Here is a 23,213-nt window from a genome sequence, read left to right on the forward strand (position 1 = left end):
AGCCTCTTCTCAGAGGCTTCACTGCTCCAACTAGATGTTGGATCTGGCTTCCTCCTCAGAAGACAATTTATGGCGACATGTCGGAGACTCTGTTTTAATGAAGTTGCAAAAGTAGGTTAATGGGCTGCGGGTGTTTTTCATTCCCTCCCCCCTGCCCCATCGCCAGCCCTGGGCAGATGAGTGATACCTCCGCCAGCACGGTGCAGAGTCTGCTGAGGGTCTCGGGCCCGGCCTCGGATGCTCACTCCTCTCTTCCTTGGCCCCCGCTGGAGCCCTTGTACCCTTGTCCTCGTACCCATGGCAAGGCGCTCAGCATGTCTAGCCCCAATCCCTCCTGCTGTAGCTGTGACCTGAAGATGCTCCCACGTCTGCCCAGAGGGAAAGAGCGTGGCATGTTTGAGAGGCAGGCGCCCCAGGGCAAGGGCTGGGGCAGGGTGTGGGACCCTGGGGAATCAGGAAGCAAGAATTATGTTTAATGGATTTTGGGGGATTAGAGAGGCCTGGAGGTCGGAGCTTAGCTAGCATGGGCCTGGCAAACTCTGCACGCTGACGCTGATATTTTGGGGGAAGGAACTGAGTTTCTGAGAGCCTCTCTAATTCATCTCTGTGTCTCCTTGGGCCATGCCTGATCCGTGGCTGCCCTTGCAAATATTTGCTGAGTGAATGATGAACATGAGAGTGAGTGAGCCTTCTTTCCCTGCCCCCAGTCCCTGGGGCTGGAACTCACCCTCATTCCTGCTCACCTCTGAAAGGGCCCTCAGCCTGTTCCTGCTCGAGACCCCTCCCGTCCCTCCTGTCTGCCCAATGCTTGCCCCATACTACCATCTCTGGGGAAATTTTCCATGATTAAGCTGCAAGAGTAATTCTCCATTTATTTGTCTGGGTCTAGGATGAGGGTCTGTCATCCTGGAAAACCGGGGTCTCCAGAGAGAAGGATCTATGTCTTTTTCCTCCAGATTCTCCCCTGCCTAAGCGACCCTGAGGTAGGGCTCTAAGATTGAGGTTGGAGCGCAGAGTCTGGTTGTTCTTGAGGGCCCACACCCAGGAGGACCATCCTGCGGTCTAGGGCCCTCTCTCTGCTCCTTCCTCCCTACAGAAAGCCAAGGGCATACATAGTCTCTGGCCTGCAGTCACTCCCAGGGGAGCAAGGACCCTTCTCCACTCCCAGCCCTTTGCTGCCAACAAATGAGGTTGTTGGTCAGGGTTTGGGAATACCAACACGGGGTGGAACAGGCCTCCCTGCCCGGCAATGCCCTGGGAGCCAGGCCCTCCTCTGTCCTCTCCAGCCCTTGGCTTTCTTTTATGGGCTTAGCTCCTCCCCTCCCTGGGCCCAGGTAGAAGCATAGGCTTCAGGCCTTTTAGACTGACCCTACAGAAATCCCAGAGAAACTCTACCATGATGCCCAGAACACCCCAGCATAATCCCTAGGACAACTCTGCAATAATCCCCAAAACCCTACACGAGCATCCAGAATCTACAACCCCTGCAAACCCTCTAGTAGCACCCAGAACTACCTGGTCCAGGCTGGGCTACAGTGCCACCCCAAGCGTGGCTCGGGAACCTCAACCCAGGCTCCCTGCAGGAGCACCTGAGCCTCCCAAGCTGGCCTCACTACTCCCCACCCTGCCACCCTCCCCTTCCTTGTTTCTTTCCTGACCCAGACAGGACATTCTTTCTGAAGACTCCAAAGACCTCACTGGACCTTTCTCCGTACTCAGTTTTGCTGTGGGAGGGCAGGTGCACAGTGCTGGATGGGGGTTGGGGGGAGTTTGGGGGATATCGGTCAGGGTCTGCTAGACGGACCCAGTTGTCTGCCACCTTGTCACAATCTCCAAGGAGCTCAAGCAGGAGAGCTAGAGGTTAGACCTTGGGAGGCCCTGCCCAAATCGCTTGGATCCAGTTTTACAGAGATGGGGAAGCCGATTGTGGATGTGACTTTCCCTCAGTTCTAGCCAAAGGCCTCCCTCACCTGGGATGCTGGGGAAGGAGTCTGGGGGGGGGGGGGTGGCATGCCAGGGAACCCCAGAAGCCGTGGTAGTTTGTGCCTAATGTGGAAATTCTAGGGCTTCTGCGGCATTTTCCACCCAATAAGAGGCGGCGGGACTGCTGTGTTCCCGGGACCACGGGAGCCATAGACTGTACAAGTGTCCATGCAGCTGCTGGGCAGATGTGGTTGGGTCTGAGAGGGGAAGAGGGCCGGAGGGTGGGGCAGTGGTGGCTCAGAGGGAGGGCACACAGGCCCGTTCCCCTCGTGTATGAGAGAGGAGACTCAGGCCCAGGACCTGGTGTAGCACTAGCTGGAGGAGGTTGTTCAGAGCAGGGAGAGACAGAGAAAAGCAGAACCAAGGGCTTCACATTGGGAGGGCCTCACGGAGGGGGAGAGTGGGCAGCAGGATTGGAGAAGAAGGGAGGGGCGGAGTGGGGGGCTCTCACAGGGGCTGAGGGTTACTTTGAAGGCTAGGAGGCAGGAGTCCTGGCCAGGCTGAGTTCAAGCTGCGGAGTGGCCAGAGGCTGGTCTCTCTGTAAGTCAGATCGTGTGGAGAATGCAAGAGTGTAGACGAGGACTTGGGAGGTTTGGCGACTCCAGGCTCTGCCCCTGAGCCCTCGACCTTGAGCAATTCACACACACTTCTAGTGTCTTTTTTCTCTAATCTTGCGGGATAAGAACATCGAGCATTCTGGAGTTTTACAGAAGCTTCTCTGCTGGGTGATAAGACTGGGGGGAGGAGGCTGTTTGGGCCCCGATTTCATGGTTTTGGGCAGTGTCAGCCCTCCTTTGTATGTGAGAGGGCAAGCTCCCACCGGTCCAGGACAGCACTCTGGCCCAGCTCTACCACCAGCCCACCCCTGCCCCGGCCCTGTTGCCCTGCCTGTGAGGGGAGGGAGGGGTGTTGCTCTGGCTGACCTCTCATGGCCCCTCCCTTCATCTGACACTTACTTGTTTAGTCATTTTCAAAGTCCTCCTAAGAATCAGTTGAGATCATGGATGCTGAGAAGGTTTGCCAAAATATAAAGCATCCTCTCAATGTGAAGGGTTGAGGGGCTGCCAGGGGTAGCCATGGGCCACAGTCCATCTGGGGCAGGACCCCTGGAAGGGAAATGCGGGGAGCTGGGCTCAGGTTTGGGCCACACCATTCCCTTCCTCCTTCCCAGCCCAGCCCCAGGCTCTGGGGACCCAGCCCCAGATGGGGGTGGGACTCCCAGGGGCAGGGGCAGAGGGAGTGGGAGCCTCCCTTCCAAGTGGCTCTGAGCTGGAGCACAGCAATTACGCAGGAGGATTTATGTCCCTTTGCCTTTAATCGGAAACTCCGTGTCAAGAAGAAAAATTTGCACTGTCCTCCGGCCCGGCTTCCTGCTTTATCATTATTATTGGAGGAAGGTTGATTTGGAAACTTAAAGAAAAGTGGGGTTGGGGGTGGGAGTCACCAGGGGAGGGCAGTTGTGGGGCAGAAGCGTGGGCTTCCTGCTGTTGTCCTGGTTTGTCACTGGAGGGGGACAAAGGGCAGGGACAGGGGCTGAGGGTCCTGGAGGGCAGGTGGGAAGAGACCAGAGGGACACTAGGGGAAGGGTGGGCGGGTCATGGAAGGAAGGGGCACCCAGGAGCTGGGGGGACACCACGAGGGAGGGAAAAGGTGGGTAACCACAAGGGACAAGCAGGGTTTCAAGGGACTTGGAGAGGAAGAGAAGCAGGTCTTCTGGTGGAGGAAACAGGCAGCTAGGTGCTGGAGGGATGCTGTCTGGGGAGGGAGGAGGAGGATGGGGCCTGCCAAGAGCTTTTAGGGGAATGCTGTGGGAGAGGGAGAGCATGGGGTCACCAGAGAGGTTGCAGGGTAGGGGAAGAGGAGGGCTGGGGGGTGACCAGAAGGGATAGTCGGGGGTTGGGCCAGGGGCTCTGGGACTATGGCGGTCAGGGGTCTATCTATACCTGCTGACCTGCCCCCTAGAAGGCTGTTTATCCCCTGGGCCACCCAAGACTGGTGTCTCCTGGTCTCCTGGGTGGAGGGCACAGGCCTCCCACAAAGCCCCAGCTCTCTCTTTCCACTTGGGGAGCTCCTTCTCTGGATGAGGGGGTGTAGTGGCTGGGAATGTGCTGAGGGAACCCCTTGGCTCTTGGGGCCCCGCCAGGACTGCAACAGAAATGTCTGAGGGAGAGGCCCGCACTCTGGAGAAGGGGAGGGAACGGGAGAGAAGCCATCTGTCCTAGTGTCCCCCACCTCCTTGATGGAAATCCCCCTGGCATCTTACCTGTGATCCCTCCCATGGCCAGGATTTCATGCTCATGTGTGGAAAGGGCTCCAGCTCGGGCATCGGTCGCTGGCACTGATGACCGGTGTGCACGTCTGTGAGCCCCAGGTTTTGCGTCTGTGACGCGGTGATAGTAGTGTCTACACGGCAGGGTATTGTCAGGGTTAGCAACAACTGGGTCAGGAATCCAGCATGTCTAGGCCTTCCCAAGACACCAGGCCCACCTGGGGGCAACATCCAAGTCTCTGCAGCCTCTTTTGTTGACGAAGCAATGATGACTTCTCTAGGCCTTTCCTCATTTGGTCTTCATGACAACTTAACGAGGGAGCGGGGTGGGTGTCCTTGTCCTCACGGATGATGGCAACCAGGGTACAGAGCCCCTGAGTGACTTGCCTAAAGCCACACAGCAGCTCGCCGGGGCAACCAGGTGAGATAGCCCCATAATACGTCCTAAGGAGCTTGCAGAACTTCCCCTGGGCCTCCTCCCTCCATTCTCCCCCTGAGGGTCCCGCACCTGGCCCCTCCTCCCTGGGGTGTGGGACTGAGTTTGGGGTGCTCAGTGGAATGGCTTAGCTTCTGAGCCTCCTGCAGCCTGGGCCGTGCCCACACTCATGCACCTCCTCCTCAGCTCAACTAAGAGGTTTTATAGCCGTTTACGAGCAATTTCTGTCCATATATCACCGGAGATATATAGCCAGGCAAATATTAGGGACCCAAGCAGAGGTTTTAAGAGGCAAGTTTTACTGCTGCTGAAAGAAGGCGTGATAGACAGCCTACAGAGACCCACCTCCCTCTTGCTCGGTGGCCGGGCGGGGGCAGCACGGACAGGGCTTCGGCCTGGAAACCCGTCCGCGGCGTCTGAGTGTTGTGCGGGCCCCCGGGGGTGTCTGGGGGTGAGCCAGGGCTGGGCCCTGTTCTTCAAGGAGCCCTGCAAGTGGGTGTGGGGGGAGGCGGTGGTGCAGAGGAGACTGAAGGTCACACCACAGCCGGCCTTGGACAGAACACCCCCTCCAAATGCAAGCAGGAAGGCACTGAGCTACAGGGGGTTCCCTGCACCACATGGCGCCGGAAGTGAGGCCAGGAAAGTGCCGCTCCCCAGGGCTGTGGGAAGAGAGAGGCACCGTGCCTTTTGACGGAAGTCTTTAAACGCTGGGTGTGAACGAGGAGAGCCCTGGCCAGGGACAGAGGGCTGGATGGCGCATTCCCTTCCATTCGTGGGCCCTGGGCCTGGTGATGCTGAGGGGAGGCCCGCAGGATGGGTCAGCCTTGACCTCCTTCACTGCTCTGGCCCCAGCCTGGCCCCGGTGCCCCCTGCCCTGTGTGGGCTGCTGGGTTGGGTGAGGCCAGAGGGGCGAGGAGAGCCTTCTTGGCTTGCGGCATATGGTGAGAAGGTGTCCCGGGGAATCCTCACTCCTGATTTAAGCGGCTCCGACAGCTTTATGGCACCTCCCCGAGTGAGCCCCCAACGTTGGCCGTTTAACTTTTTAGCGTCGTTTAACGCTTAGGCTCTGCGGACAGGCAGGCCCCTCGGCCCCAGAGGCAGCGGCACTAAATCAGGACACTCTGAGGCCCTGATAAATAATTTTTACAGGGCACGCAGCCCATAGATCACCAGTGGGGGTGGGGGGAGAGCGGCTGTGATATTTCAAACGATTGTCATATATGACTACCCCGTGCTCTGATCCAGGTCGTCCACATGGCAGCCGGCTTCGTAATGGCAGTCAGCTCCAGGGCCCTCTGCACGGGGCATGGGAGGAACAGTGGGGAGATGGTGCCTCCAGGAGCCCCCCAGCCAGCAGATGACCCACTGCCTCTGGTGGGCCCGGGAACACCCGGTCTGCTCAGCCTGCCCTTGTCTGCTGAGCGTGGGCGCCCCGATCCCAGCTTCCTCTGGCACTGGGAGAACGGAGGGGCTGAGGGCAGGGTGGGCAGAGAGGAAGAGAAAGAACTTTCTGTAGTCAAGAAATCACTTCCAGACCACCTTCGTGGTTCTCAGACAACTCCAAGCCTGAGCGCTCCTGGAACCTAAATCCAGAGGGAGGGCCGACCAGAGGGCTGGAGCGCACAGGACCTGCGGGCAGCTCTCTGTCATTCACATCTCTAGTGAAGGGGGCAGGGCAGCAGAGAGAGGGGCAGGAGGGGACAGGAGGGGAGTGTGAAAGGAGAGAGATGAGAACAGAGTGGAGAGAAGGGAGGAGGAGGGACCAAAAAGCACATGAAAGAGAGAAAGAGACAGAGACAAGGGGAGAGGGACAGAAACTCCCCAGACAGGGCACTCCCACAGACAGGCTCTTTCCCTAAAGTCTGATACTGAGCCCGAGAGACACGGTACAGACAGACCCGGGGGGCATGGCGTCTGTGTCCGGCTGGTCGGCTGGTGCCCTCCCCAGGCGCCCTCCACCTGGCTCCAGGCCCGCGTTTCTCTGCACCAGCTCCAGGCTGCCCTCCCCTCCCCTCCCCTCGGTGCCCTTGCCCCGTCCCCTCATCTGTAAGATCCTGGGATTTGCGGGGACACTTAATCCATATGGAGCTGATTCATTCCCATCTAAATCATCTCCATGAGCTTCCCTAAGAGCCCTCTGATGTGCCAACCGCCATTCCTCTCCCCCCGGTGATGGCGGGCTGGGGGCTGCCAGTAAACAAACCTCAGCCGCCATCCATCAGTCCAGCATAGACCGTTCATCTCGCCCACCCTGCTCCCCCTCCCTGCTCCTCCAATCCCTCCATCTGTCTGTCTGTCCCTCTGTGTGTCCCCTTGTCCTCACGTCCCTCTACCAGAACCTCCACATCTCTGCTTTGTCCTGAGTAGGGTCTTGAGGTGTCATGTCAGCCACCCCCCCCTGTCTTCGTGAAGACAGGAGACTTACCTCACCCCTGGCTCAGCAACATGGGGACTCTCCTGCTTCACCGCCTTCCAAGAAGAGAGGCCTCCATGCCCGATGATATTGCTATACAGCACTGCCAACCCATACTGAGGGAAGTCCTTTCCTCTGTCTAGCTTGGGTGTCTGAGATCCACATATGATCACGTGTCTGAACAGAGGTGACGGTGAGATGCTGGGGTTTTGTACAAGCATGGGAATCTCCAGGATTTGTAATATGTACCTCTGGGGGTTAGTGTGGGATATGGAGCATAAGACTAGTGAAACGGCCCTTCTTTCCCCTACTTCCCCCGGCAGAATCCAACCAAGCACATAGTGGGTGCTCTGTGCCAATTGCTTGCTGGCCATGATCTTATTTATCAGCTCCAGTGAGTCCGATGGTCCCACGTACAGCCCGGGGAGGCTTCCAGTGCTATGACCCAGGGGATCTGCTCATGGCCCTTTAGCCTAGTGGTTTGCAGGAAACACGGAGGAAGTATCTCTCACTTCTGCCCTCCTGCCCAAACTTCTTAGCCCAGTCCTGGGCATCAGACTTGCCCAAACAACTCTGTCCGGGCAGTAATGGGGCTGATGAGGAGGATGAGCAGCAGGTGCGGTGAGCCTGCCACAGCACCGAAGCAGAGCCCTCACATCTGGGGGGAAGCCCTCATGTTTCCATGCGTGAGTGAGAGAATGGGAGGCATTCCTTCCCATGAGGGCCCCTCCCCTGCTGGGTTCTTCATGTCATCCTGGGAGTGGTGACTCTGGGCAAGGGCCTGGGGTCTGCTAGCCCTTCAGGAGAAAAGATGGGGCATGGTTTTTCTGGTCCTATGTCAGTTTCTCCATCCACAGCAGCAGTGGGAGTTGGGGACAGGTGTGTCTCTGGAGTAGAGAGTTTGGTTCACACTCTAGCAAGCCTGCAGGGCAACGATTTGGGCATGGGTGAAAGGGTTCAGGGCAGTGGAAGTCAAAGGGGGGGATGAGGGCAGCACCTGGGACAGGTGTGTCCTCGCTTCGATGCTGCAGTAATGAGGGACGGGAGAGGCAGAGGAGAGGACATGGGGAAGAAGAGTCTTCGGATGCCCCGAGCAGACTGGTGCCCCACACCGTCAGCCGCTCGGAGAGTCCCAGGAGACCTTGTTGAGCACCTGACCTCCCCCGTGACCCAGACCAGACCAGACCACGTACAGAATCCCACTGCATGAGCTCCCCTAGCCCACAATTTCCCAGCACCTTCCCCTTGTCACTGGTCCCCTGCAGGGAGCCACTGTGAGGGCACAGAACAGGTGGGGCTCTTCCAGCTGCTATCCAGCTGTGAGGATCCCTGACCATGCCCCTGCCACCCCCCAGCCAGAGAGAAGGCTCTAATTCTAGTCCGAAAGCTGAGAAGGCTAGTGGGGGAGAGGGGCTGGAGGGGGCCATGGGGAAGCTTACCACTTGCCCCAGTTGTGTGAACATATGTGTGGGAGGGGAGGGGCTTGCAGGTGGCAAGGCCCAGCTTAAGAATGATGGAGTGTTTCTTAGTTCTCTGAGCTAGAGACATATGGGGTATATAAGACCAAGTGAAATGAGAAATTATTGCCTAAGAGAGAGAGGACGTAGGGGAAGAAGAAAAAATTCAAGCCAGGGAGACCCATTGCCACCCCCCCCCCCCACCATCATGACTTGACCCATCTGTGCTTGCCGGCATCAAAGTCTGAGGGAAGGGGGGGCCTGAGAACTGACCCTCAGGGCCTCCAGGGGAAAAGCTGATCCCCCAAACGTGCATTTTCCTGATGTTACACAGAGCAAGGGGAGCTGGGAACGGCGCTCAATTTCTCCAGGCGGGACAGCCCGTGGGGCTTTTGCCATCTTCCACCTTCCTTCCCTGTGCCCTCCCTTCCCTCTGGGCTGTTGGCGGAAGCAGCCCTCTCTTCTCCCACTGGCCTGTTTCTCTTGGGCCTCCCCAGCGCTGGGCCCTCATCTACTCAGTGGCTCCCCGCCTCTTTCATCTCCCCCAAATCTCTTCCTGCAAGAAGCTTCCCACACTTTGTCTCTCCCCACACAGTACCCTCCTCCTAAAATAGTCCACTTACCCAACCTTGGGGCTGATGCGAGTGCCTTCATCGGGCAAGGCTTGGAGTTTCATTTGCCTGCCCGGCCTCTATCACTCAGCATCCACATGTCCAGTGTAGGCCACGACCTCTACGATGGGGGCAAGGATTCAAGAAGTGTTTATGTGCCCACCGGCACAGCTCCAGGAGCAACCTGATTTCTGATGGAGTTGGCAGCCCTTCTTCTGATTCCAGAAGGCAGAAGTGTCTAGAAGGATGCCAAGGGGCTTTAGAGGACCACTGATTGTGACTGACGTGCTTTCCCTGGGGGAGGCCACCTCCTGGGACAGTGAGCAGTCCCTGAGGCTGACCAGCAGGAGGAACGTCGGAAGACTCTTAACGTTGAAGGAAAGATTTCCAGGTTTTGGTGAAGCTTTTGGGAGGGATGGTCTTAACCTGTTCAAGCTCTGAGGGAGCAGAGGGGTCTGTGTGTCTGGAAAGGTTTACTTCAACCCTTGTAGGACTGACCCCAAAGAGGGATGACCACTTCCTCTTTCCAGAGCCCTGACTCATCCACACTCAGGGCAATCCTGCTCGCAATTTCTTAGACGATTGTTCGTTCTTTGGCCAGAAATCTGGTTCTTGAACTCACTCTCCTATTCTTATCATGATCTGGGAATGAACCATCTTTGGGCACCAAATTCAGCTTCATCTTATGAAGCCAGAAGAACAGCGAGGCAGAGCCATTTCTAGACGGTGACACGGCAAACCTATAAGAGGCTAGGAATGCCCCTTGCTGGGAATGCCATCTTCTCTTCTTTGAATATGAAGGAAAAGGATGTGATCCTGGGGGAAAGGGCAGGGCGGGTGGGAGCAGAGAGTGATACCAGCTAGAAGAACACCCCCAGCCATCCGGCCCGGATCCAAATGTGCACATGATGGAAATGTCTTCACAGCCAAGGGCCCCTCCCTCCCAAGGAGAAAAATCCCACAAGTGGGGAACATCTGGATCAAACCACAGCCATGAAAGCACAACATCAAACGAGGATTTCCCAGCGACCCTCCCCACAGGCCCTGCTCCAAGAGAAATTGCAGATCTTCCTGCTTGAAGCTTTTAAGTGTCACAGAACCCCTCAAGTTTGGGATCGCTCCTTATTCACTGGAGACAGATGTCCCTGAGTGAGCATGGTTGGGTTTGATTACCCCCAGCAGGAGAGAGTGTGTGTGACCCGATCCTGGCCGGGTTGGGGGGTGGGGAGCCTGGGATTTGAAGCTGTGAGGAGGGGCTCCAGCAGTTCAGGCTGGGGGCTGGGGAGAGACAGGGGACAGGTGGGCCTTTTAAAACGTGCCTACATCAAAGGTTTGTGTAGGCTCCCTTCCCAGCATCGGCGCCTGCAGGGCAGGAAAGCGCAGATTTCACCACATAACTGCACGTAGGATGGATCTCAGTCTGAGAACTTTTGGGGAATGTGGAGAGGGGAGGGAGGGCGCTCCCCAGAGGGGAGGAAAGGGCAAAGGGGGTTTCTCATTTACAAAAAAGCCTGCCTAGGCCAAGGAAAATGGGACCAGAGACTGCCTCCCTCCCACTCAGCCCCTGTGGAAGGGGATCTGGAGGGAGGGGTGCATTCTTCCAAGGTGGGGAGGAGGAAGCAGCTGCAGCCGTGGGAGGTGGGCACAGGATCACAGCTGGAGAACAAGGGGGAAGCAGGGCCATCTTCCCCAAAGGCGTGAAGGAGGAAGGCGGCAGACCATGTGATTCCAGGAGCCGGCAGGGTCTTCCCTCTCTATTGCCCAGCCTTCTTCCAGGCCCGGGAATCAGTGAGCCCCCGGCCTTTGCACTGGCGGGGTGGGTGGCCCGAGGGGCAGATGGCTTAGGGAGGTACGCCAGAGCCCCCATCCCAGTTCGGATTGGAATAATCTGCCTAGAGGATGTGTGGGAGAGCGTACTGGGATGCGGACACCCCACAGTAACCTTGGTTCAAGAAGCCCTTCCGTGGGGAGGGGTGCAGGGAGCAGAAGGGGTATCGTGCTTAGTGTACAACGGCCTCCCCATGTCCGGATGCCTTCCCAGCCCCTTTCTTCTCCCCTTTCCCCAGAGAGGTTTAGGAGGGTTTGTGGTGCTGTGGTGATGCCTGGGTGGACCCGTAGGGCCGGTCCTTCCCACGCTGCTTAAAAAGATCTATTTACAATTTTTTTTCCCCATCTAGGCTGACGGCGCCTTGAAGGCACAGACTCCCTCACTCTTGTGTTCCTGGTGCCCGGCACAGCGCCTGGCAGAGAGCAGGGTGCTCAGGGATCTTCCCCTGCTCCAGCTCCCGGCTGGAGCCCCTTCCCCAGTGGCCAATGTGCTGGGGGAAATAGAGGCAACCCATGTGATGATTCTTCAGCCTCCTAGAGGCCTCTGAGGGGTTCCTAGCTCCCAGCTGACCTCCTCCGGGAGTCTTTTGGGAGGATTCTCGTTGACCGCTTTTTCTCCCACCTCTGAAATTTATTGTCCATAAAGTGCACCTTCGTGCTCAGGTTTATTTTATTTTTTAAAATCTGGGATGAATAAGTCTTTTTTTTTTTTTTTTTTGTCACACAACCCAGTGCTCTTTGGGACCCAATTCTTTGCCCCTACTCTTTTTGTGGCCCATGATGCCAGCATGAAGAAGGAGTTCAGTCAAGGCAGTTGGCTCTTGATTGGCCGCCCATCTCCTCTGAGTGCTGTTGGCTCAGTCTTTGATGTGGTGGCTCATCTGGGGCTCTGACAGTGGAGCATCTGTGAGCTGCTGAGTCGGGGCTGTCCTGGCATAATGGGGTGAATAGGACACATGAAGGGGCCCTTGTCCCAGTGAGGGGAGGACACCGGGGCCTGGATGCCTGCAGGTGGAGAGAATGCTTGAGGGGGAAGTTGTGGAAATGACAGAGGTCAGTAGGTTGTATTCAGAAAGACTCTGGGAGAGGAGAGAATGGAAGAGGTTGGAAGGACAGAGGGAGGCCTTGGCAAAGGGGGAGGGAGGGTGTCCAGACGGGACAGGCTTACGGAGGTGAGGAGGCTAGAGCACCTTTGCCTGCGGGCGGGGGCCCACGTGTGAGCCTGGCAGCTCTTCTGTCCAGGAGGGGCTGGGGCAATCGTAAACATTCCTCTGCACTTTGAGGATTGGACTCCCCTCCCTCCCCAAACTGTAGGCCAGATGGGATCTTATGTCTCCCTGTGATTTCTAGGCCCAGCCTCACCTGTGTTCAGGCAACATCGCCCGATGCCAAGTTTGGGTCAGACCAGCTTTGCTCCATACCCTCGAGGTCCTCCCTGGGGCTGGAGCTGCCTTTGAAGTTGAAGAGAGAAGATTGGTGAGCTGTGTGCTGAGCCTAGATCTCTCCACCATCAGTGAGGCAGGGAGGCTGTCCCCTTGGAACCCTTTCTTGGGGGCCGAGGTGTTGACATATTAGTTGTCAGAATGTAAGTGTTTCACCCTTGAATGCTGCATGAGGCTGCCCGAGTCACCGGGCATCCCTGGGCTGCAGGGAATCAGCATTCACTGCACTCCTAGAGCACAACTCTAGGTGGTGCCATTCACATAGAATTCAGTGCGCATGGTGCACCCCCCTCATGCCACTCCCCCCCCCCGCCCCAAATTGTGTGATGGCGGGCCACTGTCCTGCCCTTCTGGGCTCAGGGTTCTGTTTACCCGCTCAAGCTGGTCCACCTGAGGACTGGGGATATTCAAGGGAGGCTTTGCCCAGAGACACAGGGATGGACAAGTTAAGTCCTCACGAGAAGTGGGCACCAGGAAACCGGAGGTTCTCCCAGAACGACAGGACCACAGAGGAGTGCGCAGTCTTAGACCAGGTAGCGGGGACAAGAAATGACCACTTCCATCCATCAGGGGAAGGGAACTGCCTGATAGCCCCGTACTGAAGAGGACCCCCATATGTAAGCACCCAGTGGGGCCTGGCCCCCGGTGGGCGTGAGGCGGGTCAGCATCAGTGCCTGTCTCCAGTCTCTAGGTTTCGGGCTCTTGGGAGCGGAAGATCTAGCCACTACTGTGACACTTGGGCGCAGGACCTTGCTGAAATTGGAAATGGGATCCTGACCCAGACGGGGCTCCGGAATTTGTTTCCTTTTGTTTTTCTCCTTCGTAAGGAAAGCTTAGTTCACTGTTTAGGATGAAAAATAACAACCAGATGAACGGAGGAAGGATCATCAGGAATGATAAATAATATGCTGCAGATGTGGCTACAGAGAAGGGCCTCCAAAGGAGCACAGGGACTTTGAACAGTCACCTTGGGGGGGAGCTGCCCCCCCCCCACCGCCCCGGCCAACAGGGCCAGTGACACAAGTGCTTCTAACTCCTCCTTTGGAATTGTCTTCAGGGTGTGTGACTCAGTTTCTTGAATGTCCTTATTGGTGACAGATCTTTAGCCTTTGCTTTTGGCGGATCAGTCAAAAAATAATTCGCAGTTAACAAGGGTTGTTTTGAATATTTTATAGAATAGCTATAAAGTCCATCTTAAAAGGAGACTTTGCAGAAGTGTTTTAATTAATGGAGGTACATATGGGATAAGTATATGTCCTTCTGAGAACAACCCTTGTTTGTTCTCCTGGGTTTGACTAAAAAGCGAATCACAGATATTTATCCCGTATTGTAGTCTATATAATAAAACAACGTGTTTTGATGTTGAAAGGCTGTATGCTAACCACTTCCTCCTCCTGCGATTGCAAATTCATGCCTCTGACGGTGTATAATGCATTGGCTTTGGCCAAGGAAGGGCGGGAAGAGAGGCATCGGGCAGACCCAAGGGAGGACTTGGTACAATTATTCAGGGAGAAGGTTTGGGTCCCATCTACACCTGAAAGTTGCCTAGCTCCGCACTCCTCTCTGGACTAGCTCTGTGTTCGTTCTTCCAGAAGATTTGGCCAACTAAGCAGAGTGTGCTTATCCCTTTAGGGTGGGGAAGATTAAATTTCTTAGCTTGGTTGCCTGTCATTCACCTGCAAAAATCAACACTCAGCTCTAAGGGAGGGAACCTGCTGGGTTGTGAATTAGGTAAAAATATATTTTTCACAAAAATGGAGGGGGTGAGGTCAAAATAAATGTACACAACAAGCCTGTTTATAACAGTTATTAGTTAACTTAAACGAAGACCTCTCTAGCTGGAGAAGTTTCCGGAAGTTTCCATTGCTGGAGAAAGTCTGGGAAGAAGTGGGGGAGCACCAGATCAGGGGGCCTGAGCACTAGTCTCAGGAATGCTTGCCCTCCCTGAGCAGGCTTTTCTGTCCATTCGGAGAGACCCCTTTCTCTGGGCTTGTGTTGGGTGAGCGAAGGTGGCAGTGGGTGTTATCACCTGGGCTGGGGGCAGAGGGAGGATGGAATGACCTCCAGGAGCTCTAGCCAGGCAGAACGCTCAGCACTCCTTCGCTGATAGACCAAGCTGCAAATCAGGAATTTATTAGGAGCTGAGACTCATTTTCCCACCCTTTATAGCCCTGACGACTCAGAGCCAAACTCTGGCAAGGGGCTTCCTCATGGTTTTAATTAGACAATTAATTTTTTATTGGGTCGTTTGATTTCCGGAGCCGATTCCACTCTCCCTCTTACCCCCACCTGCCTCCCAGCTGTGAACAGCCAAGGGGAGGCAGGGGGATTCGGGGAGGGGTGCAGAAAAAAAAAAGCCTCCGTCTCCCTTTGAGCTGATTTAGGAGTCAGTGAGTGGGGAGGGGGCCGGAATCCCTCTGCCACCGTCAGCAGGTCTAGCTCCAGAGACACTATCCAGAGCTCAGACCTGGGCTTGCAGGGTCTGCACAAAGGCATTCTTAGCTGCTCCTCCCAAGCTTCTCCCAAGCTGTTGGGCTAATTAGTAACACGGGGTGGTGGGGGAGAGGGAACAGTGCCCAAAATACATTAGCAGCATTTCTGTAGTTAATCCGGGTGGTGCTGGAGGCTGTTTACCCTCTACCCAGGGATTAGGAAACTGTTTGAGTTAGAAGGGCAGAGAGAGGCCAGGGCTGGGCTCTGTCCCCCACCTGCTTGTAGGAGCTGGGGCGGGGGTGCTGAGCCAGCAGAAAAAAAAAGAAGTGGGAGAAAACTGTCTCCAATCTATCTGCCTTATTGATCTCCCTGGCGTCCAGCTGCTGGCCTGCTTTTGAATCTTGATCCTCTCCACTCCTGCTTTACCCGTCGCCACTGGCCTTGTGGTCAAATAGGAAACTGGCTCAGAAAGGTTGGGAGGGAGGAAAGAGTGAAGGGATGCGGGTTTTAGCGGTGGGAACGAGCCTGGGGGTGGAAACGTCTCCTATATGCCATAGATGTTCTCTTGGAGGAGGAAGGGGGAGTCCCCTCTGGATTCCTGACCACCCCCATACTCCACCCTGAAAGGAAAAGAAGGTTAGACTCAAGGAAGAACTTACGCACTTTCAGTAGCAGAAATGAACAGCTCCCTCTTTAGAGTTTGATGATTCGGCAGAGCCGGATATTTTGAGCAACGTTGCTTGGAGGCCTTAAAATGGAATTGTGGGGAGTGAGAGGACTATTTCCTCAGGTGTCCTGTGGGTGGGGACATTGTCACTTGTTGTTCCAGCATAAGGACTCCTGAAAGTGCGCGGACAAACTCAAAGAGGCCGACACAGCCACTCTGAACGAACCTGACAAACCTCTGCAGACACAGAAATGGGCTCTGGGGCGCGTCTGGGGCCAGGGCTCTGGGGCCCTCACAGAGAGAACAAGCCCGCAAAAGCATAAGTCAGGATGCCACGCAAAGAGAGGGGTTGTAGGGACCCCCCTCCCTGCCCACATTCTCCTCCCGCGTGATCGGTGAAGGTGTGGGCCCGGCACCACCCCTCACTGGGGGGCTGGGGAGAAAGAACACCCACCTCCCTTGGGGTGCGGGACTGGAAGAAATAATAGCACATATTTGCACTGGATTGTGAGGACACAAAGATGAAAGGACCCAGAAATCAAAGGGACCCCCGAAGCTCAGCGTGAAGACCTCTGGATGTAGAATTTGTTCTGCAAACAGATTTTCTTTTTCTGGGGAAACTCACGTTGAGCGATCCCTCTGCTCAGGTGTGAGGTGGTTCCATGTTGGGAGCCGGGGGACAGCCCCATGGTGGGCCTTCTTGGGACACAGTCCTGCCTGCTGCTGGGACACATCTGTGCTAGCCTGCCCCCTAGCTCCCAAGCTGTGCAGAATGGTGCTCGGAAACCCACAGAAAGAAGGTTAGGTGTGTGGGGGTGGGGGTGAAGGGCCGAGGGCGCCAAGGTCATCCATGACACTTGTGCTTCCACGTGGCTCCAGGGAGGAAAGAATTCAAGCCTCCCAGGACTCGGGTGCTGGGGTAGGGGCAGTGCAGCGTGGGTGCATGGGGGTCCTGAGTGGGCACCTCTGGGGCCGCAGAAACAAAGGGGTCAGGAGCGCAGGCCAACCTCCATCCGAGGAGTTATGGGGGTGGTCAGGATCCATCTGTAGGAGCAGGGAGAGAAAGAGACGTGGGGCGAAAAGAATGTGAGAAAGAGGAGAAGGAAAACGAAGGCACCGAAAGAGAACGAGAGAGCAAGCTAACAGAGACCCACACAAAGAGAGGCCGAGAACCGCCCGGGTGAGCTAGGGGACCGTGGCAGGCAGCCGGAGGCGGGGAAGGGGGCGCCTTGGGAGGGTCAGGAGCCAAAGCAATCGGCTTGGCTTCTGCAGGGGACAGTGGCAGGCAGGCAGGGAGGGGAGGGGCTGCAGAGAAACACGGGCTTGCCGGGCAGAGCAGAGGGGTGGCCGTGGGCCCTGAGTCTCCCAGTCCTCAAGCTTCCAGCACAGTCCGTCCTCTTGCCCTTTCCCTGAGCCCAGGGCGGAGACTGACGGGACTGCAGCTTCTCTGGGTCCTGGGTGGATTTGAATAATTAAGTCATCTGGATTCTTATGATTTACCATTTTCAATGATAAATAGACAGCGCCCAAGCCAGCCAGTTGGCAAAACTCTGGCTGCTAGTTATAATTTGTCAAGCTGCCAGCAGATTCATGTTTTATGCTAATGGAGAGAGGCTCATTGACTGGGGGAGGCAGTGACCCGGTCAGCTCTTTCCTCAGGCACCCCAGAGGTCGAGAGGTCGGGGGAGAAAGGCCGAGCATGGTATGGATTTTCTGTAAGGGTCAGGGTAATTTTATAATAATTCAGCGGGTACACACGCTCTCGCATACACAGAGGGTCATGCGTGCGGAGACACGTTCAGATCTGTGTGCGGCCGGCCCCGCACGCACACACGCACGTGCACCTGCTCCAGCGCACGCGAGCCTGGGGCAGGAACACTTGTACGCCCCCCTGCAGCGCACTTGCCTGTGCACACCCTTGCTGTCACCTTCAGGCACGGGATTACACCCGGGCAAACCCTGCTCAGCCACCCAGAGAAACACGTCACCCCGCGCAGTGACAGCGCACATCTCTTTTGGGGGGCCCCTTTGCCGACCATCCCAAACTCTTTATTTTGGATCTGCCAATCCCAGGGCACGTTTCTCACCCCCATTCTGATATTCTTCCAGTGGGGGAAACCAGTGAGACCCAGGGCAGTCCTGTTTTTCAACCAACTGGATCTGGGTAGCTGGGGCCCGACGGACAGGGGCTCTGAGACCAGGGACCTGGAAGGCTGCAGTCAAAACCAGCTGAATGCAGACTTTCTTTTCCATTGATTTATTTGTATATCTGTCCACACACACTGAAGCCTCAAAGCGGCAGGAGTTGCTCCTGACAGTCATGACAAACTGAGGGAGAGATGATGCTTCACACATAGTAGGTACTAAATAAACATTAGTGGAATGAGCCGCTGATGCTGCTGACTCGCAGATGGAGGAAATTGCTCATTTCCCTTCTATTCCTTCACCTCAACGAGCCTTTATATCATCACTGGCTTGAAAGGCCAGAGAAGAGGTGTGGGTCTGGGTAAAGACTTCCTATTCCTTTTTTTTTTTTTTTTTTTTAAGTTCTATGTCCAATGCGGGCTTGAACTCATGACCCTGAGATCAAGAGTCACATGCTCTACCGACTGAGCCAGCCCGGTGCCCCGAGACCTCCTATTCCTTGATGTGAGAAATCTGGGCTTTCGGTATGACTTTTAAAAATGCTAATTTTATACCAATTGAAGCAATCTGGCCTCAACTTTGACCCCCAGTGACCTTCAAAATGGATCAATGAGCGAGGGAGGACTGAGGAAGGAGCACCTGTCCTCCCTCCCACCCAGAAGAGAATCTGAATTCACTGTGAGTCACTTGTGAGCCGGGCTGGGAGCTGCCGTTGATTACCATCAGCAGCTTTAAGGCTTGGTCGGGGCACGGGGAAGGACTAGGGGGAAGGGGACGGACATTTTATTTCCCTAGCGCGCCCCCCCCACCTCCCCCACCCCCCGCCCCGGGAGTGAGGGAGAAAACCACAACACTGCGGAATGAGCAGGGGCCGAGGTAGCAAGGAGAGCCCAGTGGTGGAAGCTTCCTTCGGTGTCAGGCTCCAGATGTGGCTGCAGCTGTCAGCTCTGCCAGCTGGGAGTCCAGATCCTGCGAAGTGAAGTCGGTTCCCTCCTTCCCTGAGGGGCCAGTGGAGGCAAGGCAACTGCTTTGGGCATACAGTTTGCATCCCCGTCACTGAGGCCTGGAAGGAGACGTCTCCCTTCTTTGCTGAGCAGATGTGGAGGGCTTGGGCCAGGCTGGTCAGACGGATTCCTGGGAGAGACAGCTGAGAGCCAAGAGCCGACCAGCCTCTCCTTCCAAGGGAAAGAAGGCCCCGAAATGCATCAGGAATAGGGAGACAGGCTTTGCTTCTTTCCTAGTAGGAGGCTTTGACCTGGCATCACTGGCCTCCCCCCGCCCCAGCACCCCCACCCCACTGAGGCAAGGGGGGCTCCTGTAGGCCCTTGTTCACCTGGGAGAGAATGACCTTGGGGGCACCAGCAACTCCGCCCCCATGGCCAGGGGCAGGCCAGCAGGTGGATGAGGTGGGAAAAGATTTTCTGGGATGAGCCGTGGGGATGTGAGGGCAATCATCAGGACTGCTAGAGAAAACCAGCTGATTCATCCTGCACCTGCTTAGCCAAGCTGACTCCCCATTTTGACCTGCATCTTCCCATCCCCATATCTGCATCCACATCATGAGCTCCTGAGGGCAGGCTCGTGTTAGTCTGCCTGATGGTCTCAGAGCAAAGCCTCCGGGGTACAAAGACAGTACAAGGGTGCCAGCTTGGGCTCAATGATGAGGGAAAGAAAAAACAGAAAGAACAGGAAGATGGAGGGAAGGGAGCAAGAGAGATTGAGGGAGAAAGAAAGATAGATGAGGGAAGAAGCAGCTTGAGAGAAGTTGGGGGAGCTAGAAGCGCAGTGCTGGGAAGTGCTGGACCCAGGGCCCTGAGAGGAAGTGCCAGGCTTACTGGGGACCCTGGGGGCAGCTGGTTGTTTGAGGGTCCTCCAGCCCATTCCCAAGACTTGTGCTGCCCTTGGAAGATGGTGCTCATCTCAGTGACTTTCCCCTTTGCACTGCTGGGAAACAAAGGAGTTACCTAACTGGCTTTAAGAAAAAGAGAAGGAAGGAAGAAAGAGAGAGAGAGAGAGAAAGAAAGAAAAGAAAAGAAAAAAGGAAGGAAGGAAGAAGGAAAGAAAGGAAGGAAGAAAGAAAGAAGGAAAGAAAGGAAAGAAGGAAGGAAGGAAGGGAAAGGGAAAGGAAAGAAGCCCCCTGAATCAAACCGAGCAGCTGTCCCTGGAAGCACATGAACAGGGCCCTGGAGTGCAGGCCCAACAGGCTCCAGACACACACCCACCCCCAGTTCATTCCTCTGCAGCTGAATCTAAAGGCCCTTTGCCAATTAACGTCTTTGTGTGCACGAGTTCAGTGGGATATCCTGCAAACCTAGAGTCCACTTGCCCTAGTAAGAAATGTCCTCATTCTCTTTCAAGAATGACTTCCTTCTCTGGCTCCTTCAGCCCTGGAAAACCTCACACCAAGCCTTTCTCAGATGAATACAACCCTTTCTCTTGGAGAGAAACCCCCTGCCCCGGAAGGAAGTTTTCTGGGGCGTGGATGGAGATAAGGATGGCAAAGGAGGAGTTTTCTTCTCACCAATGAAGAAAATGAAGATGCCCTTCCTCGGGAGAGGGTGGGGGGACCAGACCTTCTCTTCACCCCTCTCTCACCTGCACAAATACAGACAGGCTAACCAAAATTACAGAAGAACCCTCCAGCACAAAGGACTCATTTGACCTATGATCAGACTGAGGCCCAAGGTCACAGCCAGAGCATCGCAGAATAAGGTGGCCAGTCTGCAGACAGCCTCTGCAGCAGGGTCAGGGTGGAGGCACTTGGGGCGGTGGGCAAGGAGACTGAGCCAGGGCCGTGTGGCCACCCATCCCTCTCTAAACTGCCTCTTTGGCTCCATGTTCTGGTTTTTGAACCGGACCTTGACCTGCGGAGCCTCAAGGCCCACTGGGCTGGGCTGGGGGCAGGTATGACTGCAGAAGGAAGTCCTTCTCCAGCTCAGGCAGCTGCTTCGCAGAGAGGCTGGTCGCAGAGGGCTGGTGTGAACCTCCACCTCCCTCCCCTGGGCCAGGGCAGCCAGTGGGGGGGTTGGGGTGGGGTGGGGGGGTTGGGGGGGTAGGCCAAGGCCAAGGTAGCCTGGGGGGTGCCCGTGGGGCGCATCGGGAGCGTAGGAGACCCCAGCTCAGCCATAGCCCACAGCGGGCCTCTTTCCCTCCTCCTTCCTCCTCCTCCCTCCCTCCTCCGAATTGGGATCCCCTTTCTATTAACCCGGTTTCCTCCTCTCCTTTCTTTCCTCTTTCTCTTTATTTCTCATTTTTTCCTTTCTTTTGCTTTCTTTCTTCCCTCACCTTCCCTGCTTTGTCTCTATCTTCTTCCCTCCCTTCACCTCCCTTCAGCCTTTCCTGTCTTTCTCCCTTCTGTTTCTTTTCTCTTTTACTTTTTTCCTTCCTGCTTCCTTTACTTTCTAGCTCCCTCTTTCATTCCTTTGTTTTCTCTTTCCTTCCCTTCTGTCTTTTTTCCCTCTCACCAAACAAACAAGTTCTGCTTCTTCATTCTGTTCTTTATCAAAATTTCTTCATGTTCGCCCCTCTCTCACCCACCCTCCAGGAGGCCCTTCCTCTGTCCCCACTGTTGGGGCTTTTGCAAATCTTTTCTTCCCCCACCCATCTTTTATCTTTGTCGTTCTCAAATTTTCCAGTCCTTTGTGCTGTTTCCTCGACCTTTTTTCCTCTCTTCCTTTGTTTCTAAATCCTCTCCCTGCAACAGGCATATAGCAAAAAACTGCCCCTTCCCCAGGTTGGGGCTCTGTCCTGCGGCAGGCCAGCCATCCTTCACGCCATTCTTTGTCAAATTCCCTCAACTTGGGGGCCAATTTCAAGGGTCCAAGAGTGGGACGGTCCTCCCTAGTTGAGAAGTCAGGGCCGAGCCCACAGCTCCCCACTATAGGCTTAGAGGAGCCTTACCAAACTGTTGTCTCTCTGTCAACCCTGATAGAAAAGAGAAAGAGAAGAAAGGACAAAGTAAAAGAGAGACAACCCCACAGATCATAGGAGGAGAGTGGGGGAGTATTGGGGAGGCAGGGGCGAAAAGGACTGGATTCATCAAGAGGGGGCAAAGCGTAGAACCCGGCACCTTCTCTTTAGTGCACCCAGAGCTTAGGCAGCTCGCAAATGGAAGCCCCACTTGGCTCTGGGGTCAGTTCTGGGATTGGGGTGGGATGAGACCTTCCTTCCACTCCACTCCTCTGCTGGAGAGGTGGTAGGGCCACAGAATGGGAGGAAAGAAAAGGGCTTAGTTTGGGGGTATCAATCACCTTTATGTCTGCTTCTGGATCCATCCTTCTCAAGGCCCACACTCTGGAGACCACATCTCTGGGCCGTGCGCGCTGGGCCCTCTTAAACCTCTTAGCGAGGCAGGCCCGATCCCGGGGCTCCGGGAGAAGCAGGTGCCCCACAGCCACTGCATTACCAGCGGAAAAACCTCGGGCGCCCGCCGCGAAAACAAAGGCCTGGGCGGTTTTGAGCTCCCAAGGGTGCAGGGCTAAGCGGCCTCTGGAGGTGCGGGCTGGGCACGGGCAGAGACACCAGGCGCTGGTGTGAGAATGGTCCCTTCTGGGATACACAACCCCTCCTGGCCCTCTCCAAGAACTGGTCCAAATCTGCAGGCTACCGTCAGGGCCGGACCCACAAACCTCAGGTGCCAAGGAAACCCTTCCGCCCAGGCCGGGCCTCCCATTCCGGGCCCGCGGGGCTCGAGAGCTCCCCGGGCCCCGCCGGTGCACCCGCCGCGGCCTCCGCCCTCACCTGCTTTCCCAGACCATCCCGCAAGGCAGCCCCAGCACCCGCCCTGGCCTGCTTACTCCCCCTGCTCTCCGCCCAAGTTCAGCCGCGCCATCTGAAACCACCCTCTGCCCTTGACTCCTTTTAGAAGAGCCATCTCTTCCTCCCGGGACTTCCCCTGTGTGTGGATGGGGGGCAATCTCAGCCCCGGGATGGGGTAAGGGGCTCTTTTCCTTGCCGTCCCTTGAGCGCTGGAGAAAGGAGGAAGATTGTGCTGCGGGCGGGGGGAGGACGAGGAGGGACACTCCTTTGACTCCATCGTAGGGAGATGAATCTCTGGATCAAAATTGGTTTACAAGGAAAAGAAGAAGAAATTTGGGAGTTGTTCCCTCTCTCGTGTCATCCTAACTTAAAATCAGTGACCGGTCCCGGGGCAGCAGGGGCTGAGGTTGTCCAGAGCTGGGGCTCCAGGCCGATAACCCCGCCCCCCCCCCCCCCCCCCGAGAGTGGGAAACCGCTATTTTCGGCTGGTACTTCTCTCCCTTTCTGCGGAGACCCCAGTGAGGATCTCCAAGCGTCTCTAAGAGTTTGCTGGGTGAGCAGGTTCGGGACACTGATAATACACCCTGATTGGGAAACAGCAAATGCATCCTTCAGTATAGGAAGCACAGCGCTCCTCCCTCCCACGTTAAACCTCAAAACCCCAACTCTGCTCCCTTCTCCATCTTCCTTCAAAAAACTTTTCTGAAGTTCCCGCAAGTTGCGTTTGTAGAAAGAAGTAATCACACTCAGATTCTTTGGGTCTCTAGGCCCC

At 55.8% G+C, this 23,213-nt stretch overlaps 1 long non-coding RNA gene across 3 annotated transcripts in view; it reads left to right on the forward strand.

Moving 5' to 3' along the window:
• Positions 1-23,213, forward strand: part of LOC135364422 (uncharacterized) — a 43,383-nt gene that overhangs the window by 14,432 nt on the left and 5,738 nt on the right. Inside the window, exon 5 of one of the 3 annotated variants that reach the window (XR_010411507.1) lies at positions 11,347-15,796. The exons of the other annotated variants lie outside the window; for them this stretch is intronic. This is a non-coding gene — a long non-coding RNA (uncharacterized LOC135364422). Of the gene's footprint in view, positions 1-11,346; positions 15,797-23,213 lie in introns of those variants that run through there. 3 annotated transcript variants of the gene reach the window in all.

The sequence above is a fragment of the Mirounga angustirostris genome, unplaced genomic scaffold (assembly GCF_029215605.1).
Source record: "Mirounga angustirostris isolate CCGP_5_RB_7025 unplaced genomic scaffold, mMirAng1.0.hap1 SCAF_5, whole genome shotgun sequence".
NCBI classification, from domain to species: domain Eukaryota; kingdom Metazoa; phylum Chordata; class Mammalia; order Carnivora; family Phocidae; genus Mirounga; species Mirounga angustirostris.